We start from the raw sequence: 23,916 nt of genomic DNA on the forward strand, positions 1-23,916 counted from the left end.
AAGAAGAAGAAAATAACCAAAATTATTATAAATACATATATACATTTTAACTCCAAAAATATGAAGAGTGTAATGCATTACAAATAATTAGAATCATCAAGTCCACATGGATCTAAACAGTATTATATGTTCAGAAAACTGGTAAATGCATGTAAAGGAAGTGTAACCATCCACTGAATAGGTACTTTCATTATCAGCCTTTTACAGATGAGGAAACCAAAGCAGAGGCAGAAGTAACCTACCCAAAGATACACAGTAGGTAAGTGGCAGAGCTAGGGCTCAGACCCCAGCAGTTGGGCTCCGAAGCCACACGTGTAATGACTATATTATAATGCTTTACTCCAGACAAGTGGTAAATAAAAGGATTTATTGAGCACCTACTATGTGCTGTGCACTGTGCTTGTTGTGGGGAGTGTAATATGGGACAGAAAAGTAGACACAGTTCCTGCCTCAGGAGAATCCTAGTCTTCCAACATTACCCAATCAGGAGTCCTACAAGGAGCTGTCAGAGCCTTTAGTGGGGTTTTTGTTCCAATTAGGAATGAAAGTCTTTGCTCTTTTTCTTTGAGACAAGGTCTTGCTCTGTTGCCCAGGCTGGAGTGCAGCAGTGCAATTATGGCTCACTATAGCCTCGACCTCCCGGGCTCAAAGGATCCTCTTGCCTCAGCGTCCTAAGGTAGCTGGGACACAGGTACACTCCACCACACCCTGCTAATTTTTAAGTTTTGTGTAGAGATGGGGTCTCACTATGTTGCCCATGCTAGCCTTGAACTCCTGGGCTCAAGAGATCCTCCCACCTCAGCCTCAAGTGCAGGGATTACAGGCAGGAGCTACCACACTGGCTGTTTGCTTTTTAGGGCTGCTCATACAGAGACCCATGAATGGGATGCCCTTCTTTGAGGATGACATTTTAAGGAGCATCTCATTGGCCCTAATTTGCACACTATTTGAAGTACACGCTCCTCTCAGTTCAAAATTGCCCTTTCGGGATCTCAGTGCACATATAGGACCTCCTCTCCATTTCTCCTGCGGTGCTTAGAAAATGAAAGCTACATTCCTCCTTTCAACAGCCCCAAACAGTACAGTATCCACTTAACCAGTTACAGGATGGAACCACCTCAGTGTATCAAGTCGATAACCTCAAGTAGATAAATTCTGAAAACCTTGGGAGTGATTAGCCTTAGAAGAATGTCAAGAATAAATTCATTTATTGATGAGGCCATAAAAATCATATACTCCATTAAAGGTTATTCATTTCTACAATGTTAGGACTATTTAATTCAGGATCAGAATTTCACAGGGCCTACAAAAACGGTTAAGACCTGGCTGGGCGGGGTGGCTCACGCCTGTAATCCTAGCACTTTGGGAGGCCGAGGTGGGCGGATCACTTGAGGTCAGGAGTTTGAAACCAGCCTGGCCAACATGGTGAAACTCCATCTCTAATAAAAATACAAAAAAATTAGCGGAGCGGGCACCTGTAATACTGGCTACTGGGGAGACTGAGGCAGGAGAATTGCCTGAACCCAGAAGGCAGAGGTTGCTGTGAACCGAGATCACACCACTGCACTCCAGCCTGGGCAACAGAGCGAGACTCCGTTTCAAAAAAAAAAAAAATGTTTCAGACCTGAAAACAAAATATTTCTAATGTGTGAAAAGGAAATATCAATATCACACATATTAGATGTTTAATAAAGTATCTACAAAGCAGAAAACTATGTTCATAATCAACTGTATACATATACATATGTGTATATGTATGTGTTTGTGTGTGTAAATATGATTTTGTGTGGGATGTGGTTGAAATCAAATCTATTATAGTATGTAGTAGAACATTCAGATATAAGAACAACACGAGTTTGAAGAAAAGATATTTGTGAAGAATAGTGAGGAAGTCTAAAATTTAACTGTATGTTGGATTAGGCTTCCGAAGAGCAACCCAAAGCAATTATTTTAACTTTCCTGCTCTTGGAATTTTTAAATGTTTCTTTTAATTAATTGTCTGAAGTGAGTGGCCCATTTTGCAGGGTAGTGTTCCCTTGAATTCATGCCCCAGGTATTTACTGAGTGCCTACACTGGTGAATGACGGTCACATTCCTCGTCAAGGCTTACGCCTTATCAACATCTTCAAAGCCCTGCTGGGTCTGCTCTGGCACCAGGAGGCAGAGACAAAATCAACAGTGTCTCCTTACCTGACTGTCTTTGGCAAGAGGTAACATGACTTTGCCTTCCCCAGGGAGGAATGTTGCCTGCGCCCAAGAGCGAATCCAGCCGGGTGAACCTGCTCACCTCTCAGCGCCCTCCCTCTGGTCTGAGTGATTCAGAGGGAGACCTGCCACATTAGTGCTCCTGACTGGGTTTGGTGAGCCTGAGAAACAGGCAGCTTGCCCTTTGATGTGTCTAGACACAGCGATGATTCAGAGGTCCCTCTCCGGAGTGCCCGTGAGGAGAGCTGGAAATGTCAGGAGGAAGAAGCCTGCCTTCCTGAGGTTCCTGCTGAGCAAAGCAGGCCCCAGGCTGGACATCAGTTCTCTCTAGCTACTCCCTGTCTTCCCCTGAAGGAACCAGATGATGAATCACCCGCTGGAAAGATCCAGTTCTTTCCTTCCTAATAAACAAAATACAACTTTCAAGCCTCATTGAAAAAGTAACCAAGCCTAGTGCCCTCTAACAACACCTGTTTACCTATTTATTTTGCCATGGCTCAGAAAAGATGCATGGTGTCCTGAGGAGGACTAAAGTGGTTTTCATATGTAACTCACCTCCCCAGGTTCCTTTAGGTGTTTTCTAGAGTAGAGGACCTGAGCCTGGGGAGTAAGGGAGGCAGAGAAGGTCTATGCATCCCTGAAAGGCGGTCAAAGCGTGCATGAACGTTCATCAGGGCAGGGATTTCAGCTGGGGATTCAAAGATCTGCTAGCTCTCCAGACTAACTGAGCTCAAAGTCTTGAATTTGTATGCAGGGCCAGGCAATGTTCTATACATTCATGTAATCCTCCTAACCAAGTTACAAATTGACACTACTATTTCCTCATCCCCGTCTTACCAACTCCACAGTAAGCTACCAGTAACCGTGGCATAGCCAGGAATCTGACCCAGGCACGCTGGCTTTAGCATTCATGCACCCAACCACTGTACTGCTTAAATAAAACACAGATAAAGTGACTTACTTATCTACATTTTAGTTATACCTAGTCTGAGTGAGAAGTCAGGAAGAAAAAGTAGCTTTGACCAAGAAGAAATGCAGAATTACCTGGGCTGTTTGTTGATCAATCCACTAGGACATTTGGCAAATTTTCCCGTGCTTACTATCTCGTGTCTTGGAGATGTCTATGTATATGTGTGTGTAGGGATGTGTGTGTGTGTGTGTGTGTGTGTGTGTGTGTGTGTATAATTTGTGACCCAAATTTTAGTAGGTGAAAAATCAGTTAGATTCTGATCCTCGATTATTTTATTATAATTTAGTTTCCTATTCTAAATAATTTGAAACATGATAACTATTTTAGTAATTTTGGAGAAGACAATGTCTGTTCAAGGACTTTTTTGATTAGCATTTTAAAGTAAACATGTTTGTTCACTAAATAGGGAAACCCATTGTCTGGAGAACTGGCTTTGTCGTAAATGATGGTCTTCACCAGAAACCGAAGTTCATGAGTTTGCGAGTCATCTCTGACTCGTTCTTCAGGTTTGCATTAAAATTCGGGAGAAAAGGTTTATAATCTAGCTGGGTGTTTTGCTGCTGTTTTTCTTGTTGTTTTGCATTAAAGATGCTCAAAATGAATTGAGAAATAAAATCAGCCTGCATAAAACATGGGCTTAGCCTCCTGGTCAGTGTCATGGGCAGAGGCAGAAATGGTTCCGGTGGCTGACTTAGTTAGGGAAAGGAGTAGTACTTGGGCATTAAAGATTTACCAAATTGTATTTTTGCAATTCTATTTTTGGGGCTCTGCCGAGCAAAAAAAAAAAGAAAAAAGAAAAAAAAAAGTCCTGCAGCTCATGAACCTGGACTCTGAACATCCTCTCTTTAGTTTACTATAAAGAGAAAATTCTTTAATGAAAAACAGTGAACAGTGCTGGGATGAAAGTTTAAGGTCTTTTAGTTAACAGCTTTCCTGTGGTTCCTGAATTTCTGGCTGAACAAGCATAAACTGGTGAATAATGAAGGCAACCAAAGTAAAATATAGGAAACCGAAGTAAAATACTAAAATATTGACTTCACTGAAGGTCCTTCTTGAGGACGAAGAGTTAAGAAAATGATCGCACTAAGGGTTCCTTACTTAAGTAAACACTTGACAGGAAGTGAGGTGAGAAATACCTTGTCAGAAAATGTGTGGGATGCTGGAAGATTCTTTAATGCAAGTCACAGACTGGCAGGTTCCCAGCCAAATGTGGACCTCACATGTGCTTTTTTGGCTTGCATGATGTGCTTTAAACTTTTGAATTTGTTGACAGCTTTTAAAAATTGAGGGATTGCATTCTCAAAGTTGATATTTTTCTCTTGCCTCCAAAAGTTAGATCTGTTGCCAGCCGGGTGCAATGGCTCATGCCTGTAATCCCAGCACTTTGGGAGGCCAAGGTGGATGGATCACCTGAAGTCCGGAGTTCGAGACCAGCCTGGCCAATATGGTGAAACCCCATTTCTACTAAAAATACAAAAATTAGCTGGGCATGGTGGTGCACACTTGTATTCTCAGCTACTTAGGAGGCTGAGGCAGGAAAACCGTTTGAACCTACTAGATGAAGATAGAAGTAGCCAAGATAACATCAGTGCACTCCAGCCTGGGCGTCAGAGTGAGACTCTATCTCAAAAAAAAAAAAGTTAGATCTGTCTATGGTGGGCCCACTTTCTGCTAAGAACAGTTGGCTACAGCTGGGTTACAAAGCCCCCTTTAAGCAGGCCAGACCTTGGCTGGTTTGCCTGTTTCCACCATTCTGTAGAACCTCTCACCTGGTCTATCTCACTCAAGCAAAGCTCTGGCTTTACCTCATACGCATTTAGAATTTTCACAAGTGCCGTGGCCATGGATCACTCATTTCTTCACTGCAGGCCTTATTTTATTTACTTCAAAAAAAATTTTTTAAGTTGAAAACTAAAGATCTCTTTAGTTCTGTTCAGCTGTAAAATTCTCTAAGAGAAGCACTTTCCTACCCTTATGGAAAATCTCATTGGAAAAGGTGGAAAAAGAAGCTAACATTATTTTCCTCATGATTTCTGGCCCTAGAAATTTCTCTAGAGTACTATGATTTGCATGTCTGAATCTTTTGTTCTTTTATTTCATCCTCTTTTATTCTTTTCCATAAAAAAAAAAAAAAAAAAATCTGTTCCCTGCTCCATCCCTCACACATCTTTGTCCTTTCTTCCTGGTGACATCTTCAGTTTCCAGACTGACATTGCCAGTCATGATTTCCAGGACCCAACTGATTAAAAAATTCTTATTTTCTTATATGAGCTATATCACTAAATTAATATTCCAACCTGATCTGTAAGAACGTAGCCGCTATTGGACTGCAGATATATCTACAGATGCCACCAGGGCACCTACAAGACAGGAAGACACTGTCTAGACACTCGCCTTCTGTTCAGGGCAGGCCATGAACTGGTGACCACCTGGGCCTTGTCCAGTTTACAGGCATGTATCATTCAGCCCATTTTGTATTTTCAAAAATAGGAATCTATTACTAAGATTAAAAACATAAACGAGACATTTCACAAACAATCCAGATTCCTAACCACTATTTAAAATGGGAGATGTGTCTGACATGGGCCACATCTCCAGATGGCAAGAATTAGCCAAGCAGCTTCCCCTTGAGATGGGTCTGAGCTCTCCAGTCTGCCACAGGCCCCACCTGGCTTGTTTGCCCATATATACCATTTTTCTAGCTCCAGAAAGCACTGGAATCTGATTTGCAAGTTCCTGTTTGGGTTTGAAATGCCACTGTACTTAAACAATGAGATGCAAATCTAATTCACATTCAATACCCACATCCTGGTGGAAAAAGTGCGTTCTAGTACTATTCCCATTTTACAGATGATAAAATGAGATTTAGAGAAATGAAATCTGTTGCCCAAGGTACATGCCTAGCAAGTAGACCAGCCAAGGCATATCTGACCCCAAAGCCCATTTCCTTTACCAAATGTGGTGCTTTGTCCTTCTTCTCCCTCTCTTCCTCCCTTTTTTGTTACTTCTTTACTTCCTTCCTTCCTTCCTGCCTGCCTGGCTCTTTCCTTCCTTCCCTCCCCCCTCTTCTCTTCTCTTCTCTTCTTTTCTCCCTTCCCTTCCCTTCCCTTCTCTTCCCCTCCCCTCCCCTTCCCTCCCCTCTTCTTTCTTTCCCCTCCTTCCTTCTTTCCTTCCTCCCTCCCTCCCTCCCTTCTTCCTTCCTTTCCTTTCTTTCTTTCTTTTTTCCTTTCTTTCTTTCTTTCTTTCTTTCTTTCTTTCTTTCTTTCCTTCTTTCATATAGTGCTTGTAGAAACCAAATTGACTGAAAAGAATGTTTGGATTTGAATTCTTGGCTTCTTGTCTAAAATTGGAACATTTGCCGGTTCGTCAATACTAAGCGCTCATTCTCTGACCTCCCTCCACTTCTTAGTAGTGGGCTGGAGCTGAACAACTGCTGTCCCCAGAGCACGGGCACAGCTTCCCAGGCTGCTAAAACTCCCATCATTTTCACACCTGACTCTCTTCAATCCCTCACGCTCCTGACAGCACCCACTGCCACCAAAGTTGACTTCTCCATTAGGAATAGTGTCGGGCCCCAGGACACTTTTAGGGGTCCACAAAAATGTTTTTATTTCAATTTATTTTAAAATCAGACAGAAAAAGAAATATAATAATGGTAATGAATATGTCATCATGAATCCAACCTGTATTTTTCTTTATGCCAATGCAGTCATTACAAATAATTTCTTATTTGTTTTAATTGGAGGAAGTTTCAATGATGGAGTATGTCAATTACTTTTCACATCGAGGTTGAGAACACAGACCCTAGAGCCAGACTGCCTGGGTTGGAAACCAGGCTCTGCATCCCCAACCGATGTGACCTTGGATAAGTTACTTAATCTCCTCATCTGTAAAATGAGGATAAAGTCATTGTCTCCTTTTAGACTTGTTCAAGGATTAGATGAGTTCATATACATGTAAAGCACTTAGAAGAGTAAATGCGACATACATGTTTAATCTTGTTAGCTACATTTTTATGGAATGAATGATTGTGTTACCACCTCCCCCACAATGTATATGTTGAAGCCCCAACCCTCAACGTGGTGGTATTTGAAGACGTGGCCGTTAGGAGGTAATTAGGGTTAGATGAAATTGTTAGGGTGAGGTCCTCGTGATGACATTAGTGCCCTGGTAAGAAAAGACACTATGTTCCCTTTTGCTCGCTTGCTCTCTCTCTCCCTGCCACATAGCGAGAAGACAGTCATCTGCCAGCCAGGAAGTTATCCCTCACCAGACCCCAACCATGCTGATATCCTGGTCTCACATTTCCAGTTTCCAGAACGGTGATAAAAATAAATGCCGATTGTTTCAGCCGCCCAATGGGCAGTATCTTGTTATGGCAACCCTAGCTAAGACACATGTCCAAACACAAAAAATGTTTTCTTCAGCTGTTAACATTTGATGACAACTGCCTAACACCTTTTTAACTCAGGGCTTTTCAGCCTTGACACTATAATATTATGGATCAGATTTTTGCTATTGTTGTGGGAGGCTGTCCTATGCATTGTGGAGTGTTTATCAGCCTCCCTGAACCCTGTCCACTAGATGACAGTAGCATTTCTCAATGTGACACCAAAAAGGTCTCCAAACACTGACACACATCTTTTGCTGGGGTTGGAGGTGGAACTGTCCTTGTGGAGAAGCACTGAGCTAATGCATGTCAGTCCTGAACTATGGGGCCTCAGCAATCAACAGAGCTCAGTGCCTCTAGCATCTACTTACCTTTCACTTGCCAGGAGTCCAAAGAGGAAATTCACTCTGTACATTAGATTTTGTTTTGGGTTCCCACCTATTGGCAACAAGCATCTTCGCTGATATATATTTTCGTTGCGACGTCTATGGAGAAGCTTCCTGACTTTTTATACTGTCATTCTTCATTATTAAAAGCAAGTCTTCATTAAGGTCTTGCTTTGGAATTACACAAGGGTCAGGTTTTATGTTTTCCCCTTGAGAAGCCCCTCCGAATTCCCACTGTCAGCAGAGTAACAGAACTGAGGGGATCGGGAAGATGAGTCAGAGTCCCCCCACACCCACCCACCCACCATTCCTCCCATCATCACTTGCAACACAAAGAGATCGCCCTAATCCTTCTTTCCTTCCTTTTCCAGCTATATTGTGGTGTGATTAACAAATAGGAATATTGAAGGTGTGCCCCGTGCTGTTTTAACATATGTATGTGTTGAGAATGATTACCACAATCAATCTAATTCACACACTCATCACCTCACATAGTTACCCGTGTGTCGGGGGTGGGGGGGCCTTTCAAATGTGTCCTAAAAGATGACACCCAATGGCAAGGCAGGCATTCAAACCCCAGGCTGCCCTGTGTGTATCAAACCCTTGAGTGAGAGAAGCAGTAGTCCCAGAGGAAGTGGGCTGATTCATTCATTCAACCCTCAGGAGGTACTCTTAGAAAAAATAACCTCTATAAAAATTAGCCGGCCGTCGTGGTGCGCACCGGTAATCCCAGCTACTCAGGAGGCTGAGGCAGGAGAATGGCTTGAACCCAGGAGGCAGAGGTTGCAGTGAGCTGAGATCACGCCACTGCACTCCAGCCTAGGCAACAGAGCAAGACTCTGTCTTAAAAAATAAATAAATAAATAACCTAGAAGCAGTAGGTAGAGTGGTTAGAAGTTCAGCTCCCCAGTCAGAGAGATGAACATGACACCTACTACCAATCTTCCAGTGGCTGCTCCATAAAATGGGAATGGTGTCATCTTTACCCAGAAGAATGGTTGTATGAGTTAAAGACAATTAGGCATGCAATGCCCTTTGCTCAGATCTTTGAATTTGGTTCATTATCATGATAAGAACAGCAATATTAATAAACGATATTTACTGAGCACTTTCTATGCACTAGACTCTGCTAACTGCTTTGCCTACATGCTGGCATTTAACTCTTACAACAGCCCCATGGTAACTGTTATTACCAGACTCATTTTATGCGGGTCAGAAACTGAGATTCAGAAATGTTAAGTAATTTTCTCCAGGTCACACAGCAATTAAGTGTTGGAGCCAGGATTTGAATCTAGTGTTTCATCCTAACCACACTATTTATTTACTTAATGTTAATGAAAACTTTATCAAGTGGATACTATTAGTGGGCCCCATTTTACGGATGAGGAAACTGAGGCACAGAAAAGTTATTTAACAGGTCACCTAGCAAGGTCAAAGTCAGGCATCCCTTGTCTGCTGCGCTGGGCACCAGATGCTATGCCAAGTCCTTGGTGTACAGTCCTATTTGACCTTTGCAAACATGGAGAAAGTGATTATCACCCACATTCTAAATCAGGACATCAAGACTTGAAGATGCACCATCAATTGCTCCTGGTTACACAGCATAATTGAGATTCAAATCCAGCTTTGGCTGGTCACAGAGCTTGTGCTTTAGCTGTTACAAAACCCAGGGGCCTCCCGCCCTGTTCCAGCGGTCAGGATCTCAAGCAGCCACTTCTCTCATTGTATTGTATTGTATTATTGTATTGTGTTGTATTGTACTGTATTGTACTGTATTTTTGAGACAGAGTCTTGCTCTGTCACCCAGGCTGGAGTGTAGTGGTGCCATCTTGGCTCCCTGCAACCTCTCCCTCCTCAGTTCAAGTGATTCTCCTGCCGCAGCCTCCCGAGTAGCTGGGATTACAGGCATGTGCCACCACAAATGGCTAATTTTTGTATTTTTAGCAGAGACACGGTTTCACCATGTTGGCTGGGCTGGTCTCCAACTTCTGGACTCAAGCAATTCTTCCCAAACTTTCGTCTCCCAAAGTGCTGGGATTACAGGCATGAGCCACCACGCCCGGCCTCTCCTTCTTTCATGTCTCCTTCCCCCATATATCCAAAAACTTAAGGTCTTTTAGGTCTAGCCTCAAACTAGGACTAAACTTTAATCTCAGGAACTCAGTTAAAGGTCACAGCTCTCAAGCAGGGGAACTGTGTGTGTGTGGTGGGCGGGGGCGGGGTCTGCCAATGATTGCCAGCTGAACTTCATCACCTCCACGACTCACTGCTAAGTCATTTCATACACATGTTGCAAAATCGAACCCAGACATTTCTTATATCCCTCTTAGGCAAACAATTTAAACAATTAAAAAAAAAAACTTGCTTTCTTACCAAACATCTATAAAACTCAAAGAAAGAAATACCCATTTGAAAACAATTCCGTATGTTTACGTGAGAATCACTGGTATTAGAATAGCTGAGTTGATCAGTTATTTTGATAAACGTGCCTTTAAAATTAATATTCTTACTTACCATTTGCAATAGCAAAGCCCAAGAAGCTCCAAGGTTGAGAAATACTTAAATCCAGTCTAATCCTCAGAATTTGTTCAGGGAAGCAGAACCAGGATGAGTGAGTTTGAAGAGGTTTTTTTGAGATTAGATTGTGTATGACTGTGGGAGCCATTCCTGAAGTCAGCAGAACCGGCTGTTGAGAAGATGGGCTTGAAGTAGGAAGGCTAAAGAACAGCATGAAAGCTCTGTGATACACTGCAGCTGTTACTTTTCTTGTGGTCTCTGATCTCAACCACGCACGTGACCTGCATGAGCGGTGGAGCCTCCTCGCTACGCAGTTACACATCTGCCTGGACCAAGATTTGAAGACCAGAAGGAGTTGGTCAGCAGGGGCTTCAGGAGCCAGGAACGGAGCCACTGCCCAGCACCAAGGAGATGAGCCTGCTGACCCCCACAGCCTGCGGCAGCTGCGAACATGTTGGTTCCCTGCTGACCCCCAGATGCTTCAAACTGCCTGCTCCTCACTTCCCTCTTCTAAGTCACGTGCACATTTCTCTTGCTGGCAACTCCCAGCAGGGGATATAGAAGAACACAAATTCCGGGAAATGTAGTCCCACTTTAGCTAAATTGGCGTGGTGCAAATTCTCCCTCAGGAGATGGGTTTCCGTACTTGAACATTAATAATAATGGAAGCTAATGTATTGCATCATTCGTTCAGCCATCCATCCATCTATTTATTTGTTGAGCATCCCTTGTTGGGCATTGGAGAGGCACAGGGGAACAGAACAAGGTCACAGTTCCCATGGAGCCCCCTTCGTTTTTCTTCCAGATACTGGGTTTTCTGCTTTGAGATTCAGATGAGGCTTTGGCTGACCACAGAAACTGCGCCCTCCTCTGAGACAGAGCCTACTGGCCTCTCCCTGGTCCGGTGTTCTGGATCTCAAGAGGCCACTGCTCTCCCTCTCCCATGTCTCTTTTTCCCACACATCCCAAAACTTAGGATTTCAAATGGAATTAGATGCCTGACTTTGACCTTGGACCCAATCTTTCCCACCTCATCAATTTCTCTACAAAGTGGCCAAGCTGATACTTTTAAAACATGCATGATGCCTCTCCCTGCCCTCAATGCGCCAGTGGTTTCCCAAACTCCATACAAATATAAAAGCCAATGTCATTACCATTGAAAAAGGTCTGAAAAGCCTCCAGGGTCTGGCCCTGGCCCCACCTTGGTTCCCCCACTCCAACCCACTCTCCACTCCAACCCACTCTCCACTCCCCACTCCAGCCCACTCTCCACTCCAACCCACTCTCCACTCCAACCCACTCTCCACTCCCCACTCCAGCCCACTCTCCACTCCAACCCACTCTCCACTCCCCACTCCTGCCCACTCCCCACTCCAACCCACTCTCCACTCCAGCCCACTCTCCACTCCCCACTCCAACCCACTCTCCACTCCCCACTCCAGCCCACTCTCCACTCCAACCCACTCTCCACTCCCCACTCCTGCCCACTCCCCACTCCAACCCACTCTCCACTCCCCACTCCAGCCCACTCTCCACTCCCCACTCCAGCCCACTCTCCACTCCAACCCACTCTCCACTCCCCACTCCTGCCCACTCCCCACTCCAACCCACTCTCCACTCCCCACTCCAGCCCACTCTCCACTCCCCACTCCAGCCCACTCTCCACTCCAACCCACTCTCCACTCCCCACTCCAACCCACTCTCCACTCCAACCCACTCTCCACTCCCCACTCCTGCCCACTCCCCACTCCAACCCACTCTCCACTCCCCACTCCAGCCCACTCTCCACTCCCCACTCCAGCCCACTCTCCACTCCCCACTCCAAACCACTCTCCACTCCCCATTCCTCACTCCAGCCCACTCTCCACTCCCCACTCCAACCCACTCTCCACTCCCCACTCCAACCCACTCTCCACTCCCCACTCCAGCCCACTCTCCACTCCCCACTCCAGCCCACTCTCCACTCCAACCCACTCTCCACTCCCCACTCCAGCCCACTCCCCACTCCAACCCACTCTCCACTCCCCACTCCAGCCCACTCTCTACTCCCCACTCCAGCCCACTCTCCACTCCCCACTCCAACCCACTCTCCACTCCCCACTCCAGCCCACTCTCCACTCCAACCCACTCTCCACTTCCCACTCCAGCCCACTCTCCACTCCCCACTCCAACCCACTCTCCACTCCCCACTCCAACCCACTCTCCACTTCCCACTCCAACCCACTCTCCACTCCCCACTCCAGCCCACTCTCCACTCCCCACTCCTGCCCACTCTCCACTCTCCACTCCTGCCCACTCTCCACTCCCCATTCCTCACTCCAGCCCACTCTCCACTCCCCATTCCTCACTCCAGCCCACTCTCCACTCCCCACTCCAAACCACTCTCCACTCCCCATTCCTCACTCCAGCCCACTCTCCACTCCCCACTCCAGCCCACTCTCCACTCCCCACTCCTGCCCACTCTCCACTCTCCACTCCTGCCCACTGTCCACTCCCCATTCCTCACTCCAGCCCACTCTCCACTCCCCATTCCTCACTCCAGCCCACTCTCCACTCCCCACTCCAAACCACTCTCCACTCCCCATTCCTCACTCCAGCCCACTCTCCACTCCCCACTCCAACCCACTCTCCACTCCCCACTCCTGCCCACTCTCCACTCTCCACTCCTGCCCACTCTCTACTCCCCATTCCTCACTCCAGCCCACTCTCCACTCCCCACTCCAGCCCACTCTCCACTCCCCACTCCAACCCACTCTCCACTCCCCAACTCCAGCCCACTCTCCACTCCCCACTCCTGCCCACTCTCCACTCCCCACTCCAGCCCACTCTCTACTCCCCATTCCTCACTCCAGCCCACTCTCCACTCCCCACTCCAACCCACTCTCCACTCCCCACTCCAGCCCACTCTCCACTCTCCACTCCTGCCCACTCTCTACTCCCCATTCCTCACTCCAGCCCACTCTCCACTCCCCACTCCAGCCCACTCTCCACTCCCCACTCCAACCCACTCTCCACTCCCCACTCCTGCCCACTCTCCACTCTCCACTCCTGCCCACTCTCTACTCCCCATTCCTCACTCCAGCCCACTCTCCACTCCCCACTCCAGCCCACTCTCCACTCCCCACTCCAACCCACTCTCCACTCCCCAACTCCAGCCCACTCTCCACTCCCCACTCCTGCCCACTCTCCACTCCCCACTCCAACCCACTCTCCACTCCCCACTCCAGCCCACTCTCCACTCCCAACTCCTGCCCACTCTCCACTCCCCACTCCAGCCCACTCTCCACTCCCCACTCCTGCCCACTCCTCACTCCAGGCCACTCCCCACACCAGCCCAGCCTCTTGCTTTTCCTTCACTGCACTAAGAGCTGCTGCCCCCAACTCTGTGCCCACCAGGTGCCTCTGCCTGCAGCACTCTCCCACAAGAGTGTCACAGGGCTTATCCTTGCTTGCTTGCTTTCTCCACTCAACTGTCATTTCCTGAACGAGGTTTTCTCTGTCCCCTCTGTAGAATCCTTTAGGACATTCCTACTCAAGGCACTCAGAACTACTTGACTTGCTATATATTTGTTTGTTATCCTTGGTGCCCCCTATTGCAATGGGTACCCCAGGAGGGCAGAAACTTGGTTTTATGGATGGCAACTTTTCCCTACCTACCCCTGTCCCATTCCTTTGTATTATTTCCTTCACAGCACTTATCATAATCTGGAATTGACTCATTTATTCTGATCATTTACATTTACATGTTTACTCCCTGTCTCTCCTCACTAGAACACAGGCTCTTGGAAATGGGAGAAGTTACCTGACCAATTCATCATGTGTCCTAAGGCAGAGCTGGCAGAGACCTGCCCTCTTAGAAAGGAGTAAAGAAGGGCGTTCCCAGAGAAAGACATACTCTAAGGCAACCCTTGTACCCAAGGAAACAATCACGGCAATAAACTTATTCCTGGGACTTGCATCTTGAAAGTTGCAAAGCCCCACCTAACCAAGCAACCAAAATACATATTGCCAATAAAGGGACTCACTGACACTATGCACCCCGGAATATGATGCCCCAAGAACACAACACTATTCCGGTAGTTTTTCTGTCCAAATATTTAACCTGAATCTAATCAGGAGGAAAGAACCAGAAAAACAAACACAAACGGGGGTCATCCTACGGAATGGCTGGCCTGCGCTCTTCAAAATTGTCAGTATCAGAAAAAACAAAGGAGGGCTAAGACACCATTCTAGAATAAAGAAGACTGAAGAGAACTAATACCATCTGTGACCCTGGATCCTAGATCAGATAATTAACTCCTTAAAATAGCATTTTGGGGGCAATTGAGCAATCGAGTCCAATTAGAATATGGACTCTACTGATGATAGCATTGTAGCAGTGTTAAATGTTTTTAATGTGATCAGCGCATGTGCTTATGTAAGAGAATACCCTTGCCCTTAGAAGATACATGCTGAAGTTTTTAGGAGTAAATGGGCATAATATCTGCCATTGATTCTCAAATGATTTAGCAGAAAAAAATTATGTATATATTATATCATTATATATTATATATATTACATAATACACAGTACCTGTTATAAAGAGAGAAAGTCAATGTGGCAAAATGATAACAATTCGAAGGGTCTAGGTGAAAAGTAAAAAGGTATTTATATTGTTATTCTGCTAACTTTTATAGTTTGAGATTTTTAAATAAAAAGTTGAATTTTTTTTTTCAAAGCATCATGCTATCTAGAAAACACTAAGAGCGTTTGTTTTAAAATGAGATGCATGAGGCCTGAGTCCCAAGCTAGAACCAGGGCTCACCTACCAACAGAAATAGACGGGTGGGTGTGAATGAGACTGAGGGCCAGAGGAGGCACAAACCCTCACAAGCACAGCAAAGCACAGCCTTAGAGAGGAAGGCTGTCCTCTGTAGACCCTGTAGAGATGAGGTTTCACCATGTTGGCCAGGCTGGTCTTGAACTTCTGATCTCAGGTAATCTGCCCACCTCAGCATCCCAAAGTGCTGGGATTACAGGCATGAGCCACCGCAGCCGGCCCACCTTTCTTTACTTACCTTTAGTCCGGTACTTCTCAGAGTGAGGTCTACAGAATAGCCTGCACCAGAATCCCTTGGGGTGCTTAGTGAAAACGTAGCTTCTGGGCCCCAGCATAAACACACTTTATCCAAATCCTGGGGAGTGCAGCCCAGTCATCTGAATTTTAATAACCTTTCCAAGGAATACTAAGACACACTGAGGTTTGATAACCCCTGCCCTATATGCTTAAGGCCTCCTCTATTTACCCACCACGACATCTGCCAGCCTTTTTTTTTTTTTTTTGTAGTTACTACATGACTTTATAGCTCCCCTGCTGCACCATAAACTCCACAGGGCCAGGGACTGTATCATCTTTTCTTCTGTGTCTCTGGAGCCTAGAGAACAGTGTTTTGCATTCCCACCAAGGGCATACGAATGTTTTTTTGATGACTGCTATCCCAACAGGTGTGAGGTGGATACCTCCTGGGTTTGATTTGAATTTCCCTGATGATTAGTGATGAATATCTTTCCACATACCTGTTGGCCATTTGCATGTCTTCTTTGGAGAAATATTTATTGAAGTATTAGCTCGTCTCTTAATCAGGTAATTCTTTTCTGGTATAAAGTTGTAGAAGTTATATATTTGAAAATTAACTCTTACTGGATATGTAACTTGCAAATCTTTTCTCCCATTCTGTAGGTTGCCTTTCACTCTATTATTCTTTCCTTTACTGTGCAGAAGATTTTTAGTTTGACCGAGTCCCACTTGTCTAATTTTGCTTCATAATAAAACGCAGCAATCCCACTTATGAGTATTTACCAAAAAGAATTAAATTCAGGATCTTGAAGAGGTACGTGCGCTACTGTGTTCACAGCAACGTTATTCACAATTGCCAAGATGTGGAAACAACCTGAATATCCATCAAAGGATAAATGGATCAAGTAAATGTGATATATCTATATATTCCATTGTATGTGCTTACAGGTATAATTATATTCCATATACATAACACACACACAATGGAATATAATTCAGCCTTTAAAAAGAAGGAAATCCTGAAATATGTGACAACATGAATAAACCTTGAGAACATTATGTCAAGTGAAACAAGCCGGTCACAGAAGGACAAACACTGCATGTTTCCACTTATATGAGGTAGCTGAACAGTCAAACTCATAGAAATGAAGAATGAAATGGAGGTTAACAGGGTCTGGAAGGAGGAGGAAATGGGAGTTGTTAACCAACAAATATAAAATTTCAGTTATGCAAGTTAAGTAAGTCCTAGAGACCCATGTACAACACTGTGCCATAGAAAACAACACTATACTGTACACTTACAAGTCTGTTAAGAGGGTAGATCTCGGCGGGGCACGGTGGCTCACGCCTGTAATCCCAGCACTTTGGGGGGCCAAGGCGGGAGGATCACGAGGTCAGGAGATCGAGACCATCCTGGCTAATATGGTGAAACCCCGTCTCTACTAAAAATACCAAAAAATTAGCCGGGCGTGGTGGCGGCTACCTGTAGTCCCAGCTACTCGGGAGGCTGAGGCAGGAGAATGGCGTGAACCCGGGAGGCGGAGCTTGCAGTGAGCTGAGATCGCGCCACTGCACTCCAGCCTGGGCGACAGAGAGACTCCGTCTCAAAAAAAAAAAAAAAAAAGGAGGGTAGATCTCATATTACATGTTCTTATCAAAATAAAATAGAATAAAATAAAATAAGCCAACCCAACACGAACCCATCTGGGAGGAAGGATTGTTTTATGTCTCTACCTGGCTTTTTGGGAATGTAAGTTCTTTAAGGAATACAAAAGCCCTTCCTGTCAAGTCATTTCACTGTTTAATTGTCATGGTTAGACATTTCATGGTGTGCTGAGTTGGGAACTTGTAAGACATTATATGCAAAGTTAGGTACTTCAGATTTAATGCGTCTATTTCATGACACGCTTTGTGTTATTCACATACACGCACCTGCACGGAGTCACCCTGCCGGATTTGCACCCGTTGACACTGATCTCATCTATGAACTGGATGCCTCACCCGCCCTCCTGGTCTGCCTTGGTTGAAGTCACACTTTAACCGGAAGGTCACAAACTCCCCAGCCTCTCTGAACCTTCCCTCAATAGGTCAGTCATAGCTCCGCCGGCACCGGACTTAAATTTCCTCTTTAAGTCCTATCTATGCTGTTGATTACTTGAGCAAGCAGCAGAAACACTGATAAACAGCAGGGAGGGATGCCGTTTTGTTCTCGCCAACCATCTCACCTCCTGGCCCTTCTCAACCCTCTCCGGGCCAGGGAGTGTGAATGAGTTGGCCATCATGAGAGCTCGTGGAGTTTACACAGACCAAGTGGAAGTCTGATTAAATAATTAACTCAACTCGGGCCCCAGCTTGCACCGTTTGACCTCTCATCTGAACCCAGCAGAAAACAAGGTGTAACACTCGGAACTGGAATCCCTAAGTCCAAAACTTCTTACAGAAAGTTTGTAGCAGAAAAAATGGTTGTTACCCCAAAAGGTACACTTAGACATAAGGTGCTAAGTGTGCTGAAACTATGAAACAGATGAAGACAAAAAGAGGAGAGAAGGCAACACAAGTAATGAAATGGGATTTCTTTATAATTATGAAACATTTCAAGCATACAAAAGCAGCCACCATCCAGCTTTGTCAAATCTTGACATTGGTCATTCATACCTTGACACTTTCAGAACAAATCGCATCCCAGATGCAGTTGAATTGCACAGCCTTCTTTTCAGCAAACTCATCTTCATTCCTCCTTATCCAGAAACAACAGCCACCCTGAATTCAAGAATTTGGTATTCATTATTTTAAGCTTGTATGATATTCTTGCAATAGATGAATATATTCGTGATCCGTTTGTGATATTGTTTGTAGATTTTATTCTGCATATATTTTCCTGTAATTTCCTTTTAACTCAATATTTTACTTTTATGATATTACCTTGCCAATACTTAGAGCTCTCATTCATTTTTTTAATCTAGTTGCTGAACCTTCGGTTTGTTTCCATTTTTCACTATCTCAAAACCTTCTGCCATAAACATTCCTGCCCAAGTCTCCTTGCATACATGTGTGAGTTCCTCCAGGATATTAATTACTAGGTTACAGGCATGCACAGCCTCCTCCTTACTAGATCTTGCCAATTGATTCTCTCTCCACGGTTTTTGCAACTTTAAATGCCCACCAGTACTCTATGAGAGTTCCCACTGTGGTACAATTCAGTATGATTTCATTCCAAATTTTTGGTTCACACGAAGTTCTTAATGAACAGCTTTATTTCATTGGGGAAAGAAAAACATAAAAGCTCTAGGTATTAACTTATGACTACATAATGTACATACTTTAAAAAGGCATAACACAGTGAATTAATAGCTTAACATTTATACCTATCCCATATATACACAATTGCATTTATATTTTATATGAAAAGCACTTACCTCTGAGATAGAATAACAGCTTCCTAACACACGTTAATATAGTAGTAATAACAATAATTTTAAAATAATAGCTAGCAGATTTTGAGTATTGACTCTCTGCAGGCCACACTCTGCATTCCATAAATATAATAGCTTGTTTCATCCTCACAACAACCTTGTTATTTAGAAACTATTATTATTATTATTCATTATTATTCCAACTTTGTAGAAGAGCTAATAAAGCTTAAAGCAAATACGCCAGTTGGCCAGAGCCACACGGCCAGGAATTGATGAAGGCAGGATTTGGACCATCCTCCCCTAAGCTGTGTAACTTCAGAAAATCTGCTTTGTCTGCCTGTTTCCTTGCCTGGCTAATGGAGGAAATAGGACCTGTCTCATAGGGATGAAACTGAGGCTATAATGCAAGAAGAGCAGTTAGAACAGCAACAGCACATGGTAAGCACTTTAATAATTAGTGGCTTTCACTATTTTTCAGTTTAGTAATTCCATCGTTTAAAAATAATTTAAATAAAGATAATATTAAGATGAAAAGCAAAAATTGGAGACCTTTGCTGTCACAACTGTTTCGTGCCAAACGCTTCAAATATTTCTGGCTGCCATCTTGTCTCAACGTTTCCTAATCAGTGCAAGACTGTGCTTGCTTTGAGGTTGGCTTGTAACTGGCTTCACTAGTGACTCAGAACACCATGATCACTTTCCCCTTGATTCAAAATTAAATGCAATCCTTTCAAATCCAGAGACAAATGATCCAACTGAGTATGTATACCCAGTTCAAAGGCAAGAGAAATAACTGAATGACTGCGTATGTCTCCAGAGGTAACAGGTAAGTAGAATTTGCCTTATCAAAAATCCTAATTCAAAACAAGTAAAATGTTGTTACTGTCCTCCAAAGAACCAGCCATTCTACATTACCTAGATATTAGAATCATAGAATTTCAGGTCAAGGGGAGCTTTTGAGATGATGGAAATAAAATGTTTCTAATGTGTCTTTCAAATTAGATCGGGAAACTCTACCGTGCCCATTCCAGGAGAGCTAGCACATACATTGGCACATTAAAGGCTCTGAGAAGTCTAAGGATAATAATAATCTGTTTAATTTGCTTTGCAGTTATTTCCCTAATTGGATCACAGCATGCTTTAATTATTAATCCCCTACACCCATCCTTTGGAACCAATACCCCGCAGACCTCACCTTATCTAAAAAAGCCTCATTTTAATACATTAGCAGACTGAGGCCCAGAGGCCAGTGGGAAGATGGTGAGCAGAGTTCTTGGGTACGGAGTTTAGTACTTTCTTCATCATCCCACACATTTCCCTTTCTGGAAGAGAGCAGCTACCCACCCCCACTGCTCCACTGCCCAAAAAAATCAAGTCACATTTCTCACACAGCTCAGCATCCACGGTTACAGTCCATTGCTTTTTTCTCTTCTGTGCCACACCAGTGCAGCTATGGCTGTACACCATAGCCATGGCTATATATTCATTATAGCCATGAATACCTGCTAAGCACTGTACTTAAATCATTCATTTGATTCGTACAATCTGGTAGATATCATCCCCATTTTATACATGAGCTAACTGAACACTAACATAAAAACCAGCAGAGCTGGCAACTGTCTCTTCCTAAACCGGCTCCTTCTGTGTATGGCAGCGAACTGACTTCGCCTGCTGATTAGGAAGGATCAGGACGGCTTATGATAGCTCTCTACAAAAATCAAAAAACTTCACAATTGCTTATTAGTTATTTTGCCAAGCAAAGAGAGTATCATCTCAATGTATAGGTGTGACACATGTCCAGAAACAGTAACTCAATTCCAAAGCTTGACAAAAGTTAAAGGCAAGCTTAGCTCTTGCTGAGAAATACCACTTTTCCAGCATGACAGGGACTATGGAAGCCATTTTATTACCACCTTCTAGGCCAGTTCTTAGCATTACATAATGATTTGATGTGCAACCATTATGTTCCAACTTGAGTTTGGTGTTAGCCTATATTCGTACCCTGGTACCACCATGTCCTAGCTGTGGGATGTTGGATGAGCTATAACACCTCCAAGACTCAGTTTTCTCAAAAAGAGCACTTGGCACAATGCTTGGCACATAACTGGCCTTCAATAAATGGTAGTTGTTTCTCCTTTGATGCACCTGGTGATCCTTGCTTCATCGTATTATCCTTTTGGTTTTGTTCTCAGTGCCCCTGCCAGCTGGCATTTCCCCCCAGCAGCTGGGCAGTCACAATGAGAATGCTTTTCCATCGTTATCAATCTAGACCAGTTACAGGCTGGAGCATTTCACCTTCTATGCCCCGGTGACCACAGTGACCTGGAGAAAATGATTGCTCGAATATCCTCAGTGACCTTGCTTGGAGATGTGTCACATTCCCCACTGGAACACATGCATTATGGGGAAATCCTAGCAATGAACCTGCAGGAGGAAAACAGACTGTCAACTACTATCCAAAGGTCAAAAGAAAGCTCAGCGGTTGTCAAGTGCTGATCCTGTTTCTTTGGGAGTCTGGCACAGAAAGATAAATCTCATTTTTCATGATCATGAATGCTCCATGTTCTCATTCATATGTGGAAGCTAAAAAAAAAAAAAATGACTTCATAAAAGCAGAGGACTATAATGTTTACCAGAGGCAGGGAACGGTGGGTAGAGTAGGGGCAGGAGGGAAAACCAAGGTGGGTAAACAGCTAGATAGGAGGAACAAGGTCTAATGTTCTATAGCACTATAGGGTAACTGTCATTAACAATTTACTATATCTTTTCAAATGACTAGAAAAGTGGACTCCGAATGTTCCCAGTGCAGAGAAATGATAACTCCTTGAGATGATGGATATGCTAATTATCCTGATTTGATCATTATAGATTGTATACATTTATCAAAATCTAGAACTCTAGCCTATAAATATGTACAATTATTGCGTCAATTAAAAAACTAATAAAAAAGATAAAAAAAGAGAAAGTAAACGTCACATTGTGAATTGTCTGATGAAAGCCACATGGCAAGGAACTGTGGGCGCCCCCTAGCGGTGGAAAGCGGTCTCTGGCGGAGAGTGAGCCGATAAAGGGGATTCTCAGTTCTATTGCTGCAAGGAAATGAATTCTGCCAACAACCAGTGGACTGGAAGGGACACTGAAACTCAGATCAGAGTGCAGTCCAGCCAGAGTGGATTTCAGCCTGGAGACCTTGAGCAGAAAACTCAGTTAACCCATACCCAGACTCCTGACCCACAAAAACTGTGGGATTATAAATGTGTGTTGTTTTAAAGCCGCCATGTTTGTTGTAATTTGTTCCACAGCAATTTACATCTAATGCGAGAGCTGTGGTTCCCTAACCAAATTCCCCTTTTTTTAAGAATACACATTTAATCAATTCATTCTGAAAAAGTTCATCCATTCCTACCCTTCACTGGCAATATTAAAAGGCCTAGGCCTTGTAAAGAATGAACAAAATCTATTTCATGATTCTCATTGCTGCTGCTCCACTCAATCGAGTGTTTTCCAAATTGCTTTCCCTGGAAAACTAGTTCTGCCAGAAAGCCATACGTCTTTTGAAAAGTCTAATGCTCAACAGACATTTTTTTTTAATCAAAGGTAGGTTCAACAAAATTAAGTCTGTTGATTCCAGGATTCCCAGGGCCTTTTATATGCTGGTATGTTCCATGTGAATTTCAAAGAGGAATAGAAAATACACAGTTTTTCACAAGCAGAGAGCAGCCAGGAAGGTACTGACCATTCTTGAAAAAGATGACACAGTTTTACGAAGCACAGTTTTGCGGGTGTATCTGCATTCCAGCACAACCTGATTTTGTGCAAGAAACTTGATTTGCTCCACTGACTCAAGTAAAGGAAACTGCCTGTAAGTAAGACTCCATTAGGAGCTGGAATACAAAGCTGGATGCAGGCAATTCAGTCAAGGGAGAAAGACAGACATGAAGAGGCCACTTTGACTCAGCATGGGAAATGCTACCATGTGGGGTGGGGCAAGTCCCATATGTGTGACTGCAGGGGACAATCAAGCAAGACTTTACCTTATCTGCCCCACCCCCTTCCACCCTGCTGACCTCACCCACTGCATTTTTTTTTCTCCCCCCACTCACTGGTCATCTTGCTCTTTCTGGAACTTACCACGCCTGCACACTCTCAGATCTTTGCACTCTTCACTGCCTTCTCCTAGAAGATTCTTCCTCTAAATATTCATATCATTTGTTTTCTCAGTTCATCGTGACCTCCAGACAAATGTCACCTCATCAAGGAGGTCTTCCCAGACCACCCCATTCAGTTCCAGATCCACACCTTCTTTCCTGCAGGGCCTTCTTACCCTGTAAGCTTCAGTATTTCCCCTGTACAATGGGGTGATTGGTATGGTTTGGGGATTAAATGATATGAGGTGTGGGAATAGGGCTTGACATACAAAAGCCCCCTTTCCTCTACGTATGCCTTTCCTTCACTCTGCACTTTGATCATATTCTTTCTTAAGCAAAATGACTCGATAAGCTGGGAAAGAGGAGTCCTGATTAACACGAAACCCTCTTCCTCTCCATTTCATCCTTGGCAAGTTCAATGAAAGTAACTGGTTTGAACAAGCTTTGAAAGAGGAATCAGGCTGGGCGCAGTGGCTCATGCCTGTAATCCCAGCACTTTGGGAAGCCGAGGCGAGAGGATCACTTAAGGTCAGGAGTTTGAGACCAGCCTGATCAACATGGGAAAACCCCATTTCTCCTAAAAATACAAAAATTGGCTGGGAATGGTGGTGCATACCTGTAGTCCCAGCTATTTGGGAGGCTGAGACACGAAAATTGCTTGAATCCAGGAGACAGAGTTTGCAGTGAGCCGAGATTGTGCCACTGTACTCCAGCCTGGGGGACAGAGCAAGACTCCATCTCAGGAAATAAATGAACAAACAAACAAACAAACAAAAGCAGAATGAGATCAGTGATTCAGGGCTAAAGCTTTTTTGACTTTCAGAGCCACTA

The sequence above is a fragment of the Macaca nemestrina genome, chromosome 15 (genome assembly GCF_043159975.1).
Source record: "Macaca nemestrina isolate mMacNem1 chromosome 15, mMacNem.hap1, whole genome shotgun sequence".
Taxonomy (NCBI): Eukaryota; Metazoa; Chordata; class Mammalia; order Primates; family Cercopithecidae; genus Macaca; species Macaca nemestrina.